This window comes from Triticum urartu, chromosome 7 (genome assembly GCF_003073215.2).
Source record: "Triticum urartu cultivar G1812 chromosome 7, Tu2.1, whole genome shotgun sequence".
NCBI lineage: Eukaryota > Viridiplantae > Streptophyta > Magnoliopsida > Poales > Poaceae > Triticum > Triticum urartu.
Genome location: NC_053028.1, coordinates 548,119,689 through 548,142,479, shown reverse-complemented (window position 1 = coordinate 548,142,479; position 22,791 = coordinate 548,119,689).

Sequence of the window (22,791 nt, the reverse complement as noted above, 5' to 3'; positions counted from 1 at the left end):
TTCATGTATTCACTATGTGCTAATGCTTTGTTCTGGTACTCTATTAAAAGGAGGCCTTAATATCCCTTAGTTTCTGCTAGGACCCCGCAGCCACAGGAGGGTAGGACAAAAGATGTCATGCAAGTTCTTTTCCATAAGCACGTATGACTATATTCGGAATAAATGCCTACATTACATTGATGAACTGGAGCTAGTTCTGTGTCACCCTAGGTTATGATTGTCACATGATGAACCACATCTGGCATAATTCTCCATCACCGATCCATTGCCTACGAGCTTTCCATATATTGTTCTTCACTTATTTACTTTTCCGTTGTTATTGTTATCATCACTACAAAATACCAAAAACACTACTTTTGCTACCGTTACCTTTTGCTACCGTTACCACTACTATCATATTACTTTGCTACTAAATACTTTGTTGCAAATACTAAGTTTCCAGGTGTGGTTGAATTGACAACTCAGCTGCTAATACTTGAGAATATTCTTTGGCTCCCCTTGTGTTGAATCAATAAATTTGGGTTGAATACTCTACCCTCGAAAACTGTTGCGATCCCCTATACTTGTGGGTTATCACGGCGGAACGTGGGTCAACAGAAGGAAAGCTTCGGCGCACCCCTACCTGGCGCACCAAATGTTGGATTTCGGGTTCTGGAAAAACCCTTGAGGTTCAAACACTGGGGTGCGCACGAAGATCTCTCCCCCCTCTAGCTCGCACACATCATGATCTCATGGCCTGGCCCGACGAACCCAAAGAACAAGAGACACAAGAGTTTATACTGGTTCGGGCCACCGATGTGGTGTAACACCCTACTCCAGTGTGGTGTGGTGGATTGCCTCTTGGGCTGAGGATGAACAGTTACAAGGGAAGAATAGCCTCCTAAGGAGAGGTGTTCTTGTGCTTGGTGAGCTTGAGTGGTTGAGGATGATCTCCATCTGTCCCTATGGTGGTGGCTAGTCCTATTTATAGAGGCCCCGGTCCTCTCCCCAAATATTGAGCGGGAAGGGATCCAACAACGGCCAAAATCGAAGGGAGACAACTAGTACAAGTTATCCCGACTAAAGGTGGCCTTCGCCTGCCAAAGGCTCTGGTGGTGACGCCGTCTTGGGTTCCACGGTGACCTCCATCCTGCCGTCCTGCTGGTCTTGGTCTCGTTGCACCAATATGGTAACCTTTGTCTGATGCCTCAGGACTCCTCGCCTGCGCTTGCCTCTTTAGCACCAAAGAGGAAACGAGGACACTGCGCGCTGGCGCCCGCTTGGCTCCAGTCGTCATGGCTTGCGTCACAGAAACCTCGCGAGGTGTCCCTTGCCTTGATCTCTCCGCCCCTCGTGAGCTACCTGATGAAGCTGCCCCCGAGGAGGTCTTGTGTCGTCCGCCTCGCGAGGCTTGGCCCCTCACGAGGGTCTTGAGTGTTTGCTGGTGAACATGGGCCGTACAGGGCTGCTAGTGGAGCCATGCCGCGGCCCGCAGGCAGGCAAGTCTGGGGACCCCCGTTCCCAGAACACCGACAACAATGGCGCCCATGATGACTGGTAGTGGGTCGCTACCTGAGGAGGCACATGCTGTGGTGAGTGATAGCCTGCAAGTGCATAGGGTTTAGTTGTAGCCTTTTTGAAGTAAGAGTACGATCCCACAAGGAGCACAAGAATCAGTCTGGCCCTTTGCAAGGTGCAAAAGATATGCCTATAAATTGTAAGAGATCCAGAACAGTAATAATAATAAGGTTGCAAGTGTAAAGGTGAATAGATAAGTTGAAAGAAATGACAAGTAAAATGACTAGACTTGAGACAAATGATTAAAAGAGTTCCTAGGGGTCTGGAATCCCCACTAGTTTGCATCTACGGCGGTGCCTAAGCACAAAGCTATTTTGGATTCCTAAGCCACTTTACATGTTTCTATTTGTGGGCGGAGCCGATACAAATATGTTTATACTCGTGGTATCTCCGTATCCCATACGCCACCACCGTTCTTCTGCACTCCGGTCATCAAACTGTGATTAAGGGGAAAGAGGTCCTCGTGGACATAGCCATAGTGGCCTCCTTTCTACTTCCTGTTGCAACTATCCATTACGAAGGGAGAAGGGGCATGTCACGTCACCCAACTCCACAACCACACAGTTAGCCAATAGTAATAACCTTCCCTCCAGAATCAGCATACGTTGGGTGGTCGACTTCACCCAACGTCAAGAAGATTATCAACATAAACATGCAAAGAGGATATTAAATCCTAATACTAAACATCCTATTACACACTAGGGTTCATCAATACCCCGGGAACAATGGATCTGATCACACATGGAAACAACAATCATCATGGTAACGGTAATGAAATACATGGATGAATTGATCAACCGATACACCAAAGGATCCACTAGGGTTCTTGGTGTTGCAAGTAATAAGGATGTGGGTGATGATGATGATGATGATGAAGACGGTGATGATGGTGAATGTGTTCCCCTCGCGATGAGAGGTATCCCCTCCTTCTCCTTTTGGTTGACCCTCCTGCGGATGGGCTCCGGTGGCAAGGGTTCTACCTTCGGGATGAGTTTCCATAGTCTTTGTAGGTCTCATTGTTGGTGTCAAAACCGGCGGATCTCGGGTAGGGGGTCCCGAACTGTGCGTCTAAGGTTGATGGTAACAGGAGACATGAGACACGATGTTTACCCAGGTCCAGGCCCTCTCTATGGAGGTAATACCCTCCTTCCTACTTGATTGATCTTAATGAATATGAGTATTACAAGAGTTGATCTACCTCGAGATCGTAATGGCTAAAACCCTAGAAGTCTAGCCTATATGATTATGATGGTCTCTAAGGACTAAACCCTCCAGTTTATATAGACACCGGAGGGGACTAGGGTTATACAAAGTCGGTTAAAGAGAAAGGAATCTTCATATCTAAACACCAAGCTTGCCATCCACGCCAAGGAGAGTCCCATCCAGACATGGGTGAAAGTCTTCGCTCTTGTATCTTCATAGCCCATCAGTCCGGCCCATGTCCAACAGGCCGGACGCCCAAGGACCCCTTAGTCCAGGACTCCCTCAGTAGCCCCCGAACCAGTCTTTCAATGACGACGTGTTCGGCGCGCAGATTGTCTTCGACATTGCAAGGTGGGTTCCTCCTTTGATTACTTCAAAGTCCTGGACTTAAAGAGCAATATTCAGCTTTCCATTTAATGTCACGCCCATCGCCTTCCACGCCTTCCTGACTTCAGCTTCCACATATCGAGCGAATACGAGAGGTCGGGGTATTTTTGCACATATCACCCTGACCATACAAGAAATACCCCTATTTAAAGAGATTAGATCTCAGATCCATTCCACACCCTGCGAAAAAAATCTTTAGAGCTCGCTAGGAGGAACCACTCCAACATGGCTAGCGCTCCCAGCTCTTCCTCTCGTCTCCACGGCTCCGAAAAAGGTTATTGGGAGAGATGTTTCGTATCTCACGGTCAGCTGACGAAGCTGCAAAAACAGGGCTTTCTCCCCCCCCCCCCCCCCCGGATCTAGTCCCCGTCCGAGCAGGATCGACGTCCTTCAATGGCGGGGTTCAGGCGGAGAATTTCCCCAATCCATCCAGGGGGGAACGAGTGTGCTTCATTCCCTACTTGCTAAGAGGCGTCGGATTTCCAATCCACCCATTCCTCCAAGGACTTCTGGAGTATTATGGCCTCCAACTGCACAATTTTACTCCTGCCTCCATCCCGCACATTGTGGGTTACGTTGCTCTTTGTGAGCTATTCCTGGGCTATGAGTCCCATTTTGAATTATGCAGGAAACTATTCTGCCTCGTCCCTCGTAACCAAGGGGGATCAATATTCGAAGTGGGAGGAGCCGAGGTATGGCGCATCGCCGGGACCAGATACCTGTCCGGCACGCTGAAGAAGGCTTCCGAAGAGTGGCCTTCTAAATGGTTCTATATTGACGACGTCGCTCTTCCTGACCCGGTCCAAATGGGTCTCCCCGAATTTTCAAGTGCTCCGTTGAAGAAACGCCACAGCTGGCGCCCTTGGAGCCTCGAGGAGGAGGATAGCGCGGAAGTCAATCAGTTGATGGGCAAGATTAAGACGCTCGTCTAGTCCGAATTATGAATAATCGAGGTAATGGCGATCTCCATAGTGCGGGGGGTCCAACCACTCTAATACAGAGGGCTTCCCATGTGGCACTATAATGGGGAAGATGATGCCTCACGCTGCGGTTGAAAGGGTCTGAAAACCCCCGCCGCTTTGGCCAAAATATTGGCCGAACTTTACAAAGGGGAGAAGGAGGAGTTTACTCGTCTCCAATGTCAAGATGGATTTTCCATGTATAATCCTCCTAGCTGGGTAAGTTCCAATCCCACCATTTACTCAATCCTCTCCCTGAATCATTTCTAATGGATAGTAACCAATCCACTTGCAACAGGAATGGTGGAAGGCTACCGAGGGGATCTATAGCCCCGCCCCCAGCCGGAGGGTCACAACCCGGACCTTGATCCCGGATTCAAAGAAGATCCGGACATATTTGTGGAGCTTGAGAATGGAGTATTCTACCAGACGAGCTATGATGGTACGGAAGTGCCCATCATTGCCGATTATCTCGGCCTCCTTCCTGCTTCGCATGTAAGTAATTTTAAGAGACACCTTCTTCGAAAGAGCTTCCTTATTATACCTCACCCACCACACTATTTCATGCTCCAAAGTGGAGGCGCTCGATGCACAATGCACACCAGAAGCATCTCTGAGGAGAGCGGTGCCCGCGCCGAGCACCTCTTCAAAGAGAAAGGCAAAGGATAATACAGCAGAACCTTCATCAAAGAGGTAAGGCTTTCTTTTATAAATATGCCTCCTGGCCGCCACATGAAATTGTGACGTCATCCACCATATTTTACTAGGAAAAGCATCCGCCGGACTATGTCCGGGGATCCTGCCGGCCATGCTGCTACCTCTTGAGCACTGCATTGGTTTTCCCCGAAGTGGAAGGGATGATGCAGCAAAGTAGCGTAAGTATTTCCCTCAGTTTTTGAGAACCAAGGTATCAATCCAGTAGGAGGCTACGCGCGAGTCCCTCGCACCTGCACAAAACAAATAAATCCTCGCAACCAACGCAAATAGGGGTTGTCAATCCCTATAGGGCCACTTACGAGAGTGAGATCTGATAGATATGATAAGATATTATTTTTGGTATTTTTATGATAAAAGATGCAAAGTAAAATAAAGGCAAAGTAAATAGCAAAGGAAATAACTAAGTAGTAGGAGATCAATATGATAAAGATAGACCCCGGGGCCATAGGTTTCACTAATGGCTTCTCTCAAGAGCATAAGTATTCTACGGTGGGTGAACAAATTACTGTTGAGCAATTGACATTATTGAGCATAGTTATGAGAATATCTAGGTATGATCATGTATATAGGCATCACATCCGAGACAAGTAGACCGACTCCTGCCTGCATCTACTACTATTACTCCACTCATCGACTACTATCCAGCATGCATCTAGAGTATTAAGTTAAAAACAGAGTAACGCCTTAAGCAAGATGACATGACGTAGAGGGATAGACTCATGCAATATGAAGAAAACCCCATCTTGTTATCCTTGATGGCAACAATACAATCCGTGCCTTGCTGCTCTTACTGTCACCGGGAAAGGACACCGCAAGATTGAACCCAAAGCTAAGCACTTCTCCCATTGCAAGAAAGATCAATCTAGTAGGCCAAACCAAACTGATAATTCGAAGAGACTTGCAAAGATAATCAATCATACATAAAAGAATTCAGAGAGGATTCAAATATTATTCATAGATAGACTTGATCACAAACCCACAATTCATTGATCTCAACAAACACATCGCAAAAAGAAGATTACATCGAATAGTTCTCCACAAGAGAGGGGGAGAACATTGTATTGAGATCCAAAAAAAGAGAAGAAGCCATCTAGCTACTAACTATGGACCCATAGGTCTGAGTTAAACTACTCACACTTCATCGGAGAGGCTATGGTGTTGATGTAGAAGCCCTCCGTGATTGATGCCCCTCCGGCGGAGCTCCGGAACAGGCCCGAAGATGGGATCTCGTGGATACAGAAAGTTACGGCGGTGGAATTAGGGTTTTGGCTCCTGTTTTGATCGTTTGGGGGTACGTGGATATATATAGGAGGAAGGAGTACGTCGGTGGAGCAACAGGGGGGCCACGAGGGTGGAGGGCGCGCCTGGTGGGGGTGGGCGCGCCCCCCTACCTCGTGGCCTTCTGTTTTCTTTCTTGACGTAGGGTCCAAGTCTCCCTGGTCTTATTCATTGAGAAAATCACGTTCCCGAAGGTTTCATTCTATTTGGACTCCGTTTGATATTCCTTTTCTTCGAAACCCTAAAACAGGCAAAAAACAGCAATTCTGGGCTGGGCCTCCGGTTAATAGGTTAGTCCAAAAAATAATATAAAAGTGGATAATAAAGCCCAATAATGTCCAAAACAGTAGATAATATAGCATGGAGCAATCAAAAATTATAGATACGTTGGAGACATATCAAGCATCCCCAAGCTTAATTCCTGCTCGTCCTCGAGTAGGTAAATGATAAAAACAGAATTTTTGATGCGGAGTGCTACTTGGCATAATTTTAATGTAATTCTTCTTAATTGTGGTATGAATATTCAGATCCAAAAGATTCAAGACAAAAGTTCATATTGACATAAAAATAATAATACTTCAAGCATACTAACAAAGCAATTATGTCTTCTCCAAATAACATGGCTAAAGAAAGTTATCCCTACAAAATCATATAGTCTGTCTATGCTCTATCTTCACCACATAAAATATTTAAATCATGCACACAACCCCGATGACAAGCCAAGCAATTGTTTCATACTTTTGACATTCTCAAAACTTTTTCGATCTTCACGCAATACATGAGCGTGAGCCATGGATATATCACTATAGGTGGAATAGAGTGGTGGTTGTGGAGAAGACAAAAAGGGAGAAGATAGTCTCACATCAACTAGGCGTATCAACAGGCTATGGAGATGCCCATCAACAGATATCAATGTGAGTGAGTAGAGATTGCCATGCAACAGATGCACTAGAGCTATAAGTATATGAAAGCTCAAAAAGAAACTAAGTGGGTGTGCATCCAACTTGCTTGCTCATGAAGACCTAGGGCAATTTGAGGAAGCCCATCATTGGAATATACAAGCCAAGTTCTATAATGAAAGATTCCCACTAGTATATGAAAGTGATAACATGAGAGACTCTCTACTATGAAGATCATGGTGCTACTTTGAAGCACAAGTGTGGTAAAAGGATAGTAACATTGTCCCTTCTCGCTTTTTCTCTCATTTTTTATTTGGGCCTTTTCTCTTTTTTATGGCCTCTTTTCTTTCTCTTTTTATTTGGGATTCTTTGGCCTCTTTTATTTATTTTTCGTCCGGAGTCTCATCCCGACTTGTGGGGGAATCATAGTCTCCATCATCCTTTCCTCACTGGGACAATGCTCTAATAATGATGATCATCACACTTTTATTTTTCTTACAACTCAACAATTACAACTCGATACTTAGAACAAAATATGACTCTATATGAATGCCTCCGGCGGTGTATCGGGATATGCAATGACTCATGAGTGACATGTATGAAAGAATTATGAATGGTGGCTTTGCCACAAATACGATCTCGACTACATGATCATGCTAAGCAATATGACAATGATGGAGTGTGTCATAATAAAAGGAATGGTGGAAAGTTGCATGGCAATATATCTCGAAATGGCTATGGAAATGCCATAATAGGTAGGTATGGTGGTTGTTTTGAGGAAGGTATATGGTGGGTGTATGATACCGCTAAAAGGTGCGCGGTATTAGAGAGGCTAGCTGAGGTGGAAGGGTGAGAGTGCGTATAATCCATTGACTCAACATTAGTCATAAAGAACTCATATACTTATTGCAAAAATCTACAAGTTATCAAAGCAAAGTATTACGCGCACGCTTCTAGGGGGATAGATTGGTAGGAATAGACCATCGCTCGTCCCCGACCACCACTCATAAGGAAGGCAATCAAAAAATAAATCATGCTCCGAATTCATCACATAACAGTTCACCATACGTGCATGCTACGGGAATCACAAAATTCAACACAAGTTGTCGGTGTACTAGAGTAGGGGTACCCTAGTATCCCGAACTTGTGCACGGGCAGTCGCAGCATCCCGCGGCAAGGCTTGCCGGGTGACCGCCAAGATCCTCCGTGGTTCCTTTGGAGCCATTCAAGAACAAAGTGTCCAAGTCAAGAAGACAAGACCCCGGCAAGAGGAGCTTGCCGGGAAGGCCACTCAAGGCATTTCAAGGAACTTGCCGCGGCGCACCACGCGTTCCGGCAAGACCCGGTGAGCGACAAGCTCCCGGACGCGACAAGACAACGACCGCGGCAAGGCGCTCGCCGCGGCAAGCCACCTCTCCGCGCCCGCGCTCCAGCACATCCACCAAACGTGTCGCTCTGGGGCCCTTCCAGGCGTACGTGGCGGAAGGCTGTGCAGCTAGGGACGTGCGGTGGCAAGCGGCGCTGACAAGATCGCCATCGTGGCGAACGGTGGCGTCCCTGGCGGTCCCTTTTCGCACTGTTTAGGCGACACAGACGGGCATTTAAGACCCTTGTCCCCTGCCGTCAGGGTTAGGTATGATACACTGTAGCAGGTAGCTGTGCCTACCACAGCACCTTTCCATTTTTGCCCTTTACCTCCGTTGCCACCTGTCGGTAGCCCCTTGAGCATATAAAAGGAGGCCCGTGTGCAACGTAGAGGGGGGTTAGCCAGTTCGAACACTCACGCTCGGTCTTGCGGCCGCTGGTGTGTACTGTAGCACTCCGCGCTCCCGAGCTAGAAATCAATACAAAACCAACAAAGCAGGAGTAGGGTTTTACGCATCCGTGCGGCCCGAACCTGGGTAAATCGCTCGCGTGCTTCGCCTCGATTTGCTCTTTGCACGCTCCGCCCCCGCCGAACCGAAAGGGACCCGGTCCGCTGGTCCCATAGGTGCCCGTGGATCAGTACCCCGGCATCTTGGCGCGCCAGGTAGGGGGCGTCGAAGTTGTGTGAACCAGATCCGGCGTTCTCGCGAGCTAGATCTTCATCCATCTTCATCAACATGCCGCCGAAGAAGAAGTTTCGGAGGCAGCTGCTCCGTCCGCGCCAGCCAGCCACCGCCGGAGCAAACGGTGGTGGGGCAGGCGCCGGCGGAAGGACACGCGTCGACGAGGGAACTCACGGTGCTGCCAGGTCCCAGACAAGGCTGCGCTGCCCATCGGCGGCGTAGCCGGCTCCCACAATGACCGGGCGCACTCCAAGACCTCGGCGTCCGTGCATGCACCGCGCCCATCTCAGGAGGCGCGGGACCGGCAGCGTCATGGTACTCACGGTACCATGCGTTCGCTAGATCAAGATCGAGCTGGTGGATCTCGGAGCGCTCAGGACCACCATGCACGTCAACCTGCTGGCGCGAGCGAGACACGGTCGCCTGGACGAGATACTGCTCCTTCTAACGTAGTTAGAAGTCCGAGCATATCCCGCTCCTCGCACCGTTCGCCACCGCCACCCGCCACCGCAGCAGAAGCTTTGGCGCGAGCTCAGCTGCTCCTAGACTACCCTCCAGCGGCGGACAAGATCGACGACTGGAGGGCCACTATCCAGAGTCTCATCGGCTTCGCCAATGGCGACACTCCACGGCAGCCGAGCACGTCTCAGCCGCGGCAAGCCAGCCAGGCACGAGCCAGAGACGACAAGACTGGTGGGGGTGCAACTACTGTGCACTCTCCACCCCGAAGGCCAAGATCGCCGACTCGCCGGGTCCACCTCGACAGCGACTCCACCGCGTCGTCAGATCCGCGAGCTCGTCGCGATCAGCGCCAAGTTCTTCAAGAACGACAACAAGAAGACGCTCGTACTCGCATCGAGCGCCGGAGAGAAGCGCGGCGTCAATCAGACCAGCGCGCTGGGCCCTCTGTTGACATGCATGCGCCAGGGGAACCAGGCGACTTGCCGTACGCGGTAGGTTGCCCTGCGTTCACTCGTGAGCTGCGGCAAGTCCAGTGGCCCAGTACGAAGAATTTCAACCAGATGTACCAGAGAAGTACGACGGCAAGTCGCATCCGTCGGAGTTCCTCAGCATCTACACCATCGCGGTGCAGGCTGCCGGGGGGCGGGACGACAAGATCCTTGCCAACTACTTCCCGCTGGTGCTCAAGCCCAACGTCAGGTCCTGGCTCATGCACTTGCCGGACAACTCCATATCCTCCTGGGCTGACCTATGCCATCAGTTTGTCGGCGCCTTTACAGGCGGCCACAAACCTCATGGCCAAGAGAGTGATCTTCATCTGCTCGTCCAGAAGGAAGGAGAGCCCCTGCGCAAGTATATTCAGAGGTTCAGCCGTGTACAGTACAACATCCCAGACGTCCACCCCGCCGCGGTCATCAGCGCGTTTCATCAGAACGTGCGTAACCGCAGGATGCGGGAGGAGATGGCGATGTGCAGGATCAGAGACGTCAGTGAGCTATATGCCCTGGCCAACAAGTGTGCACGCGCTGAGGAAGGGAGGAGACTCCCCGGAGAGAAGACGGGAGCAGAAGGATCTGACAGTGAGGATATTGCCCCGGCAAAGAAAAACCGGCGGCGGAACAGGAAGAAGAAAGGCAAAGAGGTGCTAGTCGTTGAGCAGCCCGGCAACGAAGGTGGCGCCAAGAAGGCCAAAGTTGGTAGCTCCGGCAAGGAGATTGCCGCGTGCGCCAACTGCCAGGCTGTGGCAGCCGCCGACAAGCAGGACGGCTCCGACAAGCAATACTGCAAGATTCACCGCACCAAGGGCCATGACCTCCAGAGCTGCAAAAAGGTCGAGCAGCTTGTCCAGCAGTAAAAGGCTGAGTACGAGCGGCGAGACAAGGAGAGGGCCCAAGGTGGCACTGTAGAATCTGGCAAGAAGCGCGCCGGCCGAGGAGGACGCCGCGGTAAGGCCAAGCAGCGGCAAGGAGACAGACCTCCCCGCGGCCGCGACAACGATGAAGACGACAACGATGACGAAGACATGGATGATGTCGAGACCAGTGAGCAGGAGTTTCAGAAAGCCACAGAGGTCTTGTGCGTTGACGGCGGCGCTTCCCTGCACACTTCACACCGCCAACTCAAGCAGTGGGTGCGGGAAGTCAATGCAGCGGAACCACCTGTCGAATCGCGCAAACTTCTGAAATGGTCCAGCACGCCTATCATCTTTGACATTGAGGACCACCCTGATCGCACAACTGCGGTCGGGTGTTTGCCGATGTTGGTTTCACCAACTATCCGCAACCTCAAGGTCACCAAGATGCTAGTTGACGGCGGGGCCGGCTTAAACCTGATCTCCTCCGCTGTACTCCAAAAACTCCAGATCCCCGACAGCGAGCTTGAAGAGACCGGCACATTCCAAGGAATCAATCCGGGAAGGAGCAAGCCGAAGGGGAAGGTCACGCTGCCGGTAACATTTGGCAGCGAGCTAAACTTCAGGACTGAGAAGGTCACATTCGACGTTGCCGATATTCCATTGCCTTACAATGGGATACTTGGCCGTCCAGCACTCGCCAAGTTCATGGCAGCCTCTCACTACACATATAACATGCTGAAGATGCCAGGCCCGGTAAGCGTCATTTCTGTCCCCGGCGACAAGAAGGATGCTCTTATCTGTGCCGAAAAGATCTACCGGGAAGCAGCAGCCACGGCAGATCGCAATCCACTTGCCGCTGAAGCTCCCGGGGGGAAGAAGACCAAGTCCGGCAAGAGTTCTGATGCCCACTCCGGCAAGCGCACCTCTTCGGAGTGCTGCGCTGCCGTCGAGGACGCACCATCGAGCTCCACCGGCAAGTGCAAGAAGACGATGGCAGCTCCGCCAGAGACGAAGAAGGTATCCGCCAAGGAGGACGGCACTGGTGGTACCTTCACCATCAGTGCCACGCTCGACCCTAAATAGGAAAGCGTGCTCGTTGCTTTCCTGCGGGTGAATGTCGACGTGTTTGCATGGCAACCGTCTGACATCCCCGGTGTTCCCAGGAAAGTAATTGAGCACCACCTTGCCGTTTGTCCCCATGCGCGGCCCGTCAAGCAGAAAGTCAGGAAGCAGGCAGTGGAGCGCCAAGAATTCATTGCAGAAGAGATCAAGAAACTGGAAGTAGCAGGCCTTGTCAGAGGAGTGCTCCATCCCACGTGGTTGGCCAATCCTGTAGTCGTGCGCAAGGCAAACGGGAAATGGAGACTTTGTATCGATTTCATCGATGTTAACAAAGCTTGTCCCAAAGACCCATTTCCTTTGCCGCGCATTGACCAGATTGTTGACTCCACCGCCGGATGTGATTTGCTTTCATTTCTTGACGCATACTCAGGATATCATCAGATCTTCATGGCAGAAGAGGATGAGGAGAAGACCGCATTTATTACTCCATGTGGCACGTACTGTTTCGTACGGATGCCTTTCGGATTAAAAAATGCTGGTTCGCCATTTGCAAGAGTAGTCCATGTTGCTCTTGAGCCACAAATACACCAAAATGTGGAAGCCTACATGGATGATATAGTGGTCAAGAGCAAGGACAGAGCAACCCTGATTCAAGATTTAGACGAGACCTTTGCAAATCTGCGCAAGATCAGCCTCAAGCTCAACCTAGAGAAGTGTGTGTTTGGAGTTCCCTCCGGCAAGCTTCTCGGGTTCTTCGTGTCTCAGCGGGGAATTGAAGCCAATCCCGACAAGATCAAGGCCATTGAGCAGATTGAAGCACCAAAGCGCGTCAAGGATGTACAGAAACTTGCCGGTTGCGTGGCTGCTCTCAGCAGGTTTATCTCTCGATCTGCTGAGCGCGCCCTGCCGTTTTTCAGATTATTGAAAAAGGCAGGTCCAATGAAATGGACTCCGGAAGCGGAGGCTGCGCTGCAAGACCTGAAGAGATACCTGTCCTCCCCTCCAATACTTGTCGCACCTAAGCCACAAGAGAAGTTGCTGCTATACATAGCGGTAACCAATCAAGTGGTTAGTGCTGCGTTAGTAGCAGAGAGGGAGGCAGATGATGAGCCAGCAACCGCGGCAAGCGCATCCAGCGACAAGCAGGGAGCCTCCCCGACAAGCTCTGGTCCCGACAAAGATGGATCTGCGCAGATACACGACGAGATACACAAGAAGATGGTGCAGCGCCCAGTTTACTTTGTCAGTTCCCTTCTGCATGGGGCTAGGTCAAGGTACTCTGGTGTGCAGAAATTGCTTTTCGGCCTTCTCATGACGTCGAGAAAGCTGCGCCATTACTTCCAAGCACATGAGATCACAGTTGTCACTCGCTTTCCGCTGAAGAGGATACTGCAGAATCCAGAAGCGACAGGCAGGATTGTTGAGTGGGTACTGGAACTGTCAAGCTTTGGCCTCAAGTTTGAAAGCACTTCAACTATCCAGAGCAGAGCATTGGCGGAATTCATAGCAGAATGGACACCAACACCAGATGAAGAAATTCTAGAAACGAGCATCCCCGACAAGGAAGCAAGCAAAGAGTGGCTGATGTACTTTGATGGTGCCTTTTCGCTGCAAGGCGCCGGCGCTGGCGTGCTGCTTGTCGCACCCACCGGTGAGCACCTCAAGTACGTACTCCAGATGCACTTCCCCAAAGAGCAAGCAACGAACAATACTGCAGAATATGAGGGCTTGCTTGCCGGTCTCCGGATCGCGGCAGACCTTGGGATCAAGAAGCTCATTGTCAGGGGTGACTCACAGCTTGTCGTCCGCCAAGTAAACAAGAATTATTAGAGTCCGTTGATGGAAGCTTACGTCGACGAAGTGAGAAATCTAGAAGAACACTTTGACGGCCTACAAATGGAGCATGTTCCAAGAGCTCAGAACGCCATTGCAGATGGCCTGTCAAAGTGTGCCGCACTTAAGTTACCTGTGGAACCAGGGATCTTTGTGCTCAAGCTGACTCAGCCGTCCGTAACGCCATCAACTGGACAGAGCAAGAAGAGGAAGTTGGTTTCTAGTGACTATTTGCCGGTAGAGCTCCCCGAAGCCGCCGCCAAGAAGGTCCCCAAGATCAACGCCAAGAGTGCTGAGGAGCAGTTTGCTCCGGCAGACCCTAGGGTTTGTTCCGTTGAAGCAAGAGCTCCCGACAAGTTTTGCTCCGGCAAGCTTGCCGGGGAACGTCACGCTCCGGCAAAGCCGCAGGTTCTTGTCGTAGAAGCGGATATTCCCGCAGCAGTCTCCAAGATCAACACCAAGAGCGCTGAGGAGCAAGATGCTCCGGCAAGCCCTAGGGTTTGTTCCGTTGAAGCAGAAGCTCCCGACAAGTTTTGCTCCGGCAAGCTTGTCGGGGAACGTCAAGCTCCGGCAGAGCCGCAGGTTCTTGCCGTGGAAGTGGATGTTCCCGCAGCAGCAGATTTGCCTTTAGTCCTTGTTGTCGAGCCACAAGCTCCAACATGGGCACAGCAGATTGTCCATTTCCTTCAGACAGGAGGACTTCCCGAAGAGCAAGAAGAAGCGGAGAGAGTAGCCCGGCGGTCAAGTATGTACCAGTTTGTCGACAAGACACTGTACAGAAGAAGACTCAACGGTGTGAAATTGAAGTGTATTCCTCGGGAAGATGGACAAAAGCTGTTGGCAGAAATACATGGAGGCATATGTGGTCACCACATTGGCGCAAGAGCACTTGTCGGTAAAGCTTTCCGGCAAGGTTTCTTCTGGCCAACAGCCCTCCAGGATGCAACTGCACAAGTAACCAAGTGTGAAGCGTGTCAGTTTCATTCCAAGCAGATACACCAACCAGCTCAAGCTCTCCAGACGATCCCTTTATCCTAGCCATTCTCGGTCTGGGGGCTCGACATCCTCGGCCCCTTTCCCTGAGCTGTTGGGGGCTTTGAGTACTTGTACGTTGCAATCGACAAGTTCACAAAGTGGCCGGAAGTGGAACCAGTGAGGAAGGTGACAGCACAGTCAGCAATCAAGTTCTTCAGGTCGATTGTTTGCCGCTTCGGGATCCCTAATAGGATAATCACCGACAACGGCACGCAATTTACGAGCCGCACCTTCACGCAGTACGTCCAAGATCTTGGCGCCAAGGTCTGCTTCGCTTCTGTTGCTCACCCGAGAAGCAACGGTCAAGCGGAGAGGGCAAATGCTGAAGTGCTGCACGGGCTCAAGACCAGAACTTTCGACAGGCTGCACAAGTGCGGAAGAAACTGGATCGAGGAGCTGCCGGTGGTTCTTTGGTCGATCAGAACGACGCCAAATCGAGCCACTGGACAGACACCTTTTGCTCTAGTCTATGGAGCAGAGGCAGTTATCCCCACGGAACTCGTATACGGGTCACCTCGAGTGCTCACTTATGATGAGCTCGAGCAAGAGCGGCTGCGACAAGATGACGCACTGCTCCTTGAGGAAGACCGTCTTCAGGCTGCTGTGCGAGCTGCTCGCTACCAGCAAGCTTTGCGCCGCTACCATAGCCGCAAAGTTAACGCCAGAAGTCTCGAGGAAGGCGACCTTGTTCTTCGGCGCGTTCAGTCCGCCAAGAATTCCAACAAGTTGACACCGAAGTGGGAAGGCCCTTACCGGGTGAAACAAGTCACTAGGCCTGGCGCTGTCCGCCTTGAGACCGAAGATGGCATTCCGGTGAGCAACTCCTGGAACATTGAGCATCTTCGTAAGTTTTACCCGTAAGGCGCGGTTGTCGAAACCTGTTCCGGCAACCACCTTTTGTACAAGTCTTGCCGCTGTTGCATGTAATCCTTTGTACAAAGCCGGGCGCAGATCTCGTGCATAAGTAAAGCTCATGTGCTCCGCACATTTTGTCAATTTTATGCTTTCTATTTTCTGGCATATATGATCTGACACTTTGTGCAGCACCTACTCCACGGTAAGCAATAACGAGCCATAAAGCTCCATATCTGTATTGTCTCTTCTTCCTTTTGAAAGCAAGGTTCCCCTCGCCCACAAGTTTGCCGGGGGGGGGGGGGAAGGAGAAGACGATGGATGGTATGGGCCAGGCGTCGTTCAAGAAAGTTTCGCCTTGCTGGGAAGCAAACAACAGAAAAGCTAAGTTGCCAAAGTTTGAGCAATCGAATTTTTTAAATTTTAAGTTATCTCCCTTGAATGACCACACTTTGGATGGGAAACCTGTGCGCGGAGGAACCAACTCATAGCTAGTTGCGCCCCTACTTTGTTTCGAGTCCGCTCAACAACTTAAGTGAGCTGCTAGCGCCCTTACTTTGCTTCGAGTCCGCTCAACAACTTAAGTGAGCCGCTAGCGCCCTTACTTTGTTTTGAGTTCGCTCAGCAACTTAAGTGAGCTGCAACTAGTTGCGACAAGGTTTCTTGCCGGTAGCGGCACCGCCAGCAGGCTGCTGACGTTCCGCACTCAGCGCTCGCGGCTCAGGTGCCTGCACCGGCAAGTTCCCTAAAAGCGTAGGGCAAAAACATACAAAGGGAGGAATCAAGTAAAGGGAGTAACGTTGCAATCATTGCCCACAATCAAGTTACATTACAAAGGTAGCTTGTCGCAGCTCTAACAGATTGTTTTCATGACATGATGGGCAGCGACAAGAAAAGAACAAATGAGCGGCCTAATCTACGCGATCGCCTTCGACCCGCTTGATCCTGCTCACCTTGTCCACAATGGGTGCGACAAGGGCCTTGAGCTCCTCCAGATCAACTTCTGGCGGCAAGGACCTGAGGATGTTGGTGAGGCGGAGGCCCGGATTGCGGAAGGCCACCTTCATCAACACTTTCTCGAGGGCTCCTGCGCAGATCTCGCGTGACTCGTCAGCTAGTTGCTTGGGGATCCTCTCTCAGAGTCGCTGAAGGGCCGTCGCCACGCCCTTGAAGAATAGGACGAGCTTGGCGCTGGGCTGGAGGATGTCGTCGGAGGGATACCCAAGATCTTCCATCCCCAGCTGCGCCAGCTCCTTGTCGATATCTGTGGCGGCGTTCACCAGACTCTCCGTCCAGTGCGTCACAGTCTCCCTAAAGGTGTTCTGGGCGGTGGCAGCGCTCTCCAGAAGCGCCTTGTCGGCCTTGATTTCCTCCTTCAAGGCCGCCTCCCGCTTCTTGGCGCTGTCCAAAGTCTTGGTCAAAGTGGTTAGCTTCAACTCAAGATCCACGTTGGAGGCCTTGGCGACGCTGAGCTCCTTGCCCTTCTCGGAGAGATCGGCCTCCAGCCGCGCCACCTTCGTCTTCAACTCCTCCTTGGCGGCCTCGGCGGCGGCGGCAGCGTCCTCCGCTTGCTTGAGGGCTCCGCCAAGCTTCTCCTCGCGCGAGGCAAGCTCCTCCTCGTGGGCGTCGAGATTGACCTTCCGCTGCGCCAGCTTGCCCTCTTCCGCGGCTAGCTTCACAGCGGCAAGTCGCTGGCGCTCTTCGGCTTCAGCCTTCTCGAGGAGAAAGACCTTCCGCGCTTCAGTGAGCTGCTCCCGCTCCTCTGCCAGGGATCGGAGGGCTTCCCGGTGGAAACCCCCGACCTCTTCCGCGCGCTTTTCAATGTCTGCTCCCGCCTTCGCGACAAGCACCTCGCGGGACTCCAGCTTGGCTTGTCGCGCGCGGTAGAGCGACATCAACCTGCGCAGCAGCCGCTCTTCTTCGGGCTCGTTGCTGCTGCTGCTTGGTGCGTCGACCAGCTTCAGCCCCGCGGAGGCGAGCACTTCTCCGTCGAAGACCTCCCCCTCGACCGGCGCTCTGGAGCTTGATGCCCAGGGAAGATTGATGAAGACGTCGTCGCCGGCCTTCAAATAAATGCCCGGCTGGGGCTCCTTGGAACTTGGCGCTGCGGCTTCGGCGGATGGGTCGGCGGTCGGTGTAGCGCCTGGCGCTCCTGCGGCCTCAGGGCCGTCAGTACGATCGCCAGATTCCTCGCCAGTTGCTGCGGCGTCAGCCTTGGCGGCCTCTGCGCCGGTGGCGTCTCCAGCACCGGCTGCTTCATCGGCGGCGACCTCTGTCTCCATCTGCTCCACAGCGGATGGATCTGACAGCCGGAAAAGGGGAGAAGAGTCAAACAGAATCCAGCAGAAACCCATAAAGATCAAGAAAAGAAGGATCCAAGAGAAGTTTTGAAGCAAGGGGAGTACCTGCACCAGGCTCTGCGGCTGTGGTCTCCGTCGTCGGGGGGCCGCTGGCGCTGTCCCTCGCCGGAGAACCCTCCCTTGCCGAAGACTTCTCCCTCACCGGGAAGCCTTCCCTTGCCGGAGAATTCTCCCTTGTCGGGGGATTCTCCCTTGGCTCTTGGTGGGGCTGCTCGGCTCCTACACAAGTCAACAAGAAGATATCAGCAAAGACAAGTACCCATGCGCGCCTCGCCGCGGAAAATAATTCACACACTTACGCTGGGGGCTGCCATGGAGGAAAGTCGACGGCTCCGGCAAGGTTGTCTCGGGCGCGCCACCTGTTGTCACAGTGGGCTCGTCCTCGATGATGATCATCGGGGCCTTAGCTCTCTTTGCCGCTCTCTGGGCCAGAGTCCTAAAGAGGAACAGATTCAGGGAAAAGCAAGTGAGAAACAAGACCAACAACAAGAGTTAAAGAAATGCAAGTACAACAAGAGAAGCTTACTCTTCTTCTTCTTCCTCGTCGGAACTTAACGCGGAGAAGTCGAAGCCTGGCGCGCGCCCGGAGCAAGGAGGCGGAGGAGAAGCTTCCCTTGGCCGCTTGGCGGGAGCAGTGGCGGTGGTCTGAGATGACCCCGCTCCGGCTGTCGGCGCGGCGTGAGTAGCGGCAGGGACTGAAGCGGTGGTCCGGCTAGACTCCGCTCCAGTTGCCGTCATAGCATGAGGCGCTCCCGCGGCAACGGTGTTTGCCGTGGTCGAGCGTGTCACGCGGCGTGGCGACTGTTGGCCCGCTTGCCACTCCGCCACATCACCAACCTTACGGAGACGCCTTCTTGGTGGGGATGGAGGCTCTGCTTCTGGTGGGCTGTCTGAAGACGAGGTGGAAGAAGAGTCAATTTGCAACGAGCCGCTCGCGTCCTTGGCGGGCTCGCTCGGCTCGGTGTCTTGCCCGGCAAGCCCCTTCTTGCCGGCAGGCTCCCCTCGCTCGGCACGGCTTGCCGCTTCTGCTGCATCGGCCTCCTCCACAGTGAACCCGAACTCGCCCGCGGCTGCGGCTGCCTCCTCCAGCCTAGTGGCGATGAGCGCCATCTCCGCATCCGTGGTGTCGCGGGTGAGGCTGTCCTTCTCGTCGAGGCGGATTGGCACTTCCACCAAGTCGTCGAAGAATTGCTGCACGACCTCGTCTGCAGGCTCCTGCCAAGTTGGCACAATCCCGTGCGAGTCGCACTCCGGCATCATTGCACGGATGCGGTCGAGCGCGGAATTGTTGCACAAAGGCACGACGCCCCCCGGCAACCTGAACACCTCGGGATGCTGGGGGTCATATTTGAACAGCTCCTGCAGCATCGCGTTGAGCTCCAGGACTGTGAAGTTGTAATTGAGGCTTGGCCGCAACCTCATGATGTCTGCCGCGTTCTTGAACTCCCAAGTGGGCCTCCCCCGTTCCTGCAGGGGGGCGATGCGGCGGCAAAGGAAGTCTGCGCCAACAGCGCCAACAGTAACCCCGGCAAGCCTCAGGCGCAGGATCCTGGTGACGGCAATCTTCAGCCTGGCGTCCTCCGGAGCCATGTCACTCCAATCGCTGCTGCGTGCTACTGGGGTTCGGCGTCGGACGGTGAATGGCTGCGGGCTCTCCTCGTCAATCCAGCACCAATCAGCTCTCCACTCCTCCCACTGGCCGCGGAATTCTCCCTCCAGATAGGTCTCTTTCTTGCCAGACCTTGAGATCCAGGCAATCCCGCCGGATAGAGGCTCTCCTCTCTCTACTCGGGGTATGAAAAACTGGCGGAAGAGGGCTACGTTGGGAAGGACTCCGACAAAGTTTTCGCAGAGGTGTGCAAAAACTGCCATTGTCAGGACGGCGTTGGGGGTGAAGTCAAGGAGATGGAATCCATAGGTGTTCATGATGTCGCAGAAGAAATCAGAGAAGGGCGGGCAGAGCCCGCAATAGAAGAACAATGCGAAGAAGGGGTACCCATTCGGAGCCTTCTTCCAAGCGGCGGCGGGGAGAACCTTTGTGCGCGGATGCGCGCGCGTCTCCGCCGACCAGAACAGATAGTAGTTCTCCCTCAGCTCCTTCGCGCCGAGCTTGGGAGGGAAAACGGACCGCTCCTTCCGCAGCGCCGCGAGCCGCTGCGCCTCGGTCGTCTTCACGGTCTTCCCCTTGTCAGCTTTTGGAGCCATGGCGGAAGTAGTGGAGGAGGTCGACGGCGTTGGTGGTGCTAGTGGCGATGGGGGGCGGAGCGCTGCTCTCTCTCTCTCAGCTTTGGGGAGGCAAGGGAGCGGCGGAGATTTCTGAGATTGGGAACGGCAACGGGCGAGTGGGCCAACTGCCCCTGTTTCCCCTGCTTATAAAGGGGGAGGGGGCGGATGTTCCGCATTTCCGAATAAAGAAACCCCCACGACCTCTCCCACGACGCCGCATTCAACGCGTGCCGTTCGGGGAGGGCGCGGTGGATACGGAGTGAGATACGGCGTAACCTAGGCCGCGCGTGCCCGTGCCCTGTTTTGGGCCTGGCCCAACAGCGCTCGGCACCATGTATGGCCCAGGCCCGGGGGCTCCTGTCGGTGTACTAGAGTAGGGGTACCCTAGTATCCCGAACTTGTGCACGGGCAGTCGCAGCATCCCGCGGCAAGGCTTGCCGGGTGACCGCCAAGATCCTCCGTGGTTCCTTTGGAGCCATTCAAGAACAAAGTGTCCAAGTCAAGAAGACAAGACCCCGGCAAGAGGAGCTTGCCGGGAAGGCCACTCAAGGCATTTCAAGGAACTTGCCGCGGCGCACCACGCGTTCCGGCAAGACCCGGTGAGCGACAAGCTCCCGGACGCGACAAGACAACGACCGCGGCAAGGCGCTCGCCGCGGCAAGCCACCTCTCCGCGCCCGCGCTCCAGCACATCCACCAACGTGTCGCTCTGGGGCCCTTCCAGGCGTACGTGGTGGAAGGCTGTGCAGCTAGGGACGTGCGGTGGCAAGCGGCGCTGACAAGATTGCCATCGTGGCGAACGGTGGCGTCCCTGGCGGTCCCTTTTCGCACTGTTTAGGCGACACAGACGGGCATTTAAGACCCTTGTCCCCTGCCGTCAGGGTTAGGTATGATACACTATAGCAGGTAGCTGTGCCTACCACAGTACCTTTCCATTTTTGCCCTTTACCTCCGTTGCCACCTGTCGGTAGCCCCTTGAGCATATAAAAGGAGGCCCGTGTGCAACGTAGAGGGGGGTTAGCCAGTTCGAACACTCACGCTCGGTCTTGCTGGCCGCTGGTGTGTACTGTAGCACTCCACGCTCTCGAGCTAGAAATCAATACAAAACCATGAAGCAGGAGTAGGGTTTTACGCATCCGTGCGGCCCGAACCTGGGTAAATCGCTCGCGTGCTTCGCCTCGATTTGCTCTTTGCACGATCTCCGCCCCCGCCGAACCGAAAGGGACCCGGCCCGCCGGTCCCATAGGTGCCCGTGGATCAGCACCCCGGCATCTTTGGCGCGCCAGGTAGGGGGCGTCGAAGTTGTGTGAACCAGATCCGGCGTTCTCGCGAGCTAGATCTTCATCATCTTCATCAACATGCCGCCGAAGAAGAAAGTTTCGTAGGCAGCTGCCCCGTCCGCGCCGAGCCAGCCACCGCCGGAGCAAACGGTTGGTGGGGCAGGCGCCGGCGGAAGGACACGCGTCAACAAGGGAACTCACGGTGCTGCCAGGTCCCAGGACAAGGCTGCGCTGCCCATCGGCGGCGTAGCCGGCTCCCACAATGACCGGGCGCACTCCAAGACCTCGGCGTCCGTGCATGCACCGCGCCCATCTCAGGAGGCGCGGGACCGGCAGCGTCATGGTACTCACGGTACCATGCGTTCGCTAGATCAAGATCGAGCTGGTGGATCTCAGAGCGCTCAAGACCACCATGCACGTCAACCTGCTGGCGCGAGCGAGACACGGTCGCTTGGACAAGATACTGCTCCTTCTAACGTAGTTAGAAGTCCGAGCATATCCTGCTCCTCGCACCGTTCGCCACCGCCACCCGCCACCGCAGCAGAAGCTCTGGCGCGAGCTCAGCTGCTCCTAGACTACCCTCCAGCGGCGGACAAGATCAACGACTGGAGGGCCACTATCCAGAGTCTCATTGGCTTCGCCAATGGCGACACTCCACGGCAGCCGAGCACGCCTCAGCCGCGGCAAGCCAGCCAGGCACGAGCCAGAGACGACAAGACTGGTGGGGGTGCAACTACTGTGCACTCTCCACCCCAAAGGCCAAGATCGCCGACTCGCCGGGTCCACCTCGACAGCAACTCCACCGCGTCGTCAGATCCGCGAGCTCGTCGCGATCAGCGCCAAGTTCTTCAAGAACGACAACAAGAAGACGCTCGTACTCGCATCGAGCGCCGGAGAGAAGCGCGGCATCAATCAGACCAGCGCGCTGGGCCCTCTGTTGACATGCATGCGCCAGGGGAACCAGGTGACTTGCCGTACGCGGTAGGTTGCCCTGCGTTCACTCGTGAGCTGCGGCAAGTCCAGTGGCCCAGTACGAAGAATTTCAAACCAGATGTACCAGAGAAGTACGACGGCAAGTCGCATCCGTCGGAGTTCCTCAGCATCTACACCATCGCGGTGCAGGCTGCTGGGGGGCGGGACGACAAGATCCTTGCCAACTACTTCCCGTTGGTGCTCAAGCCCAACGTCAGGTCCTGGCTCATGCACTTGCCGGACAACTCCATATCCTCCTGGGCTGATCTATGCCATCAGTTTGTCGGCGCCTTTACAGGCGGCCACAA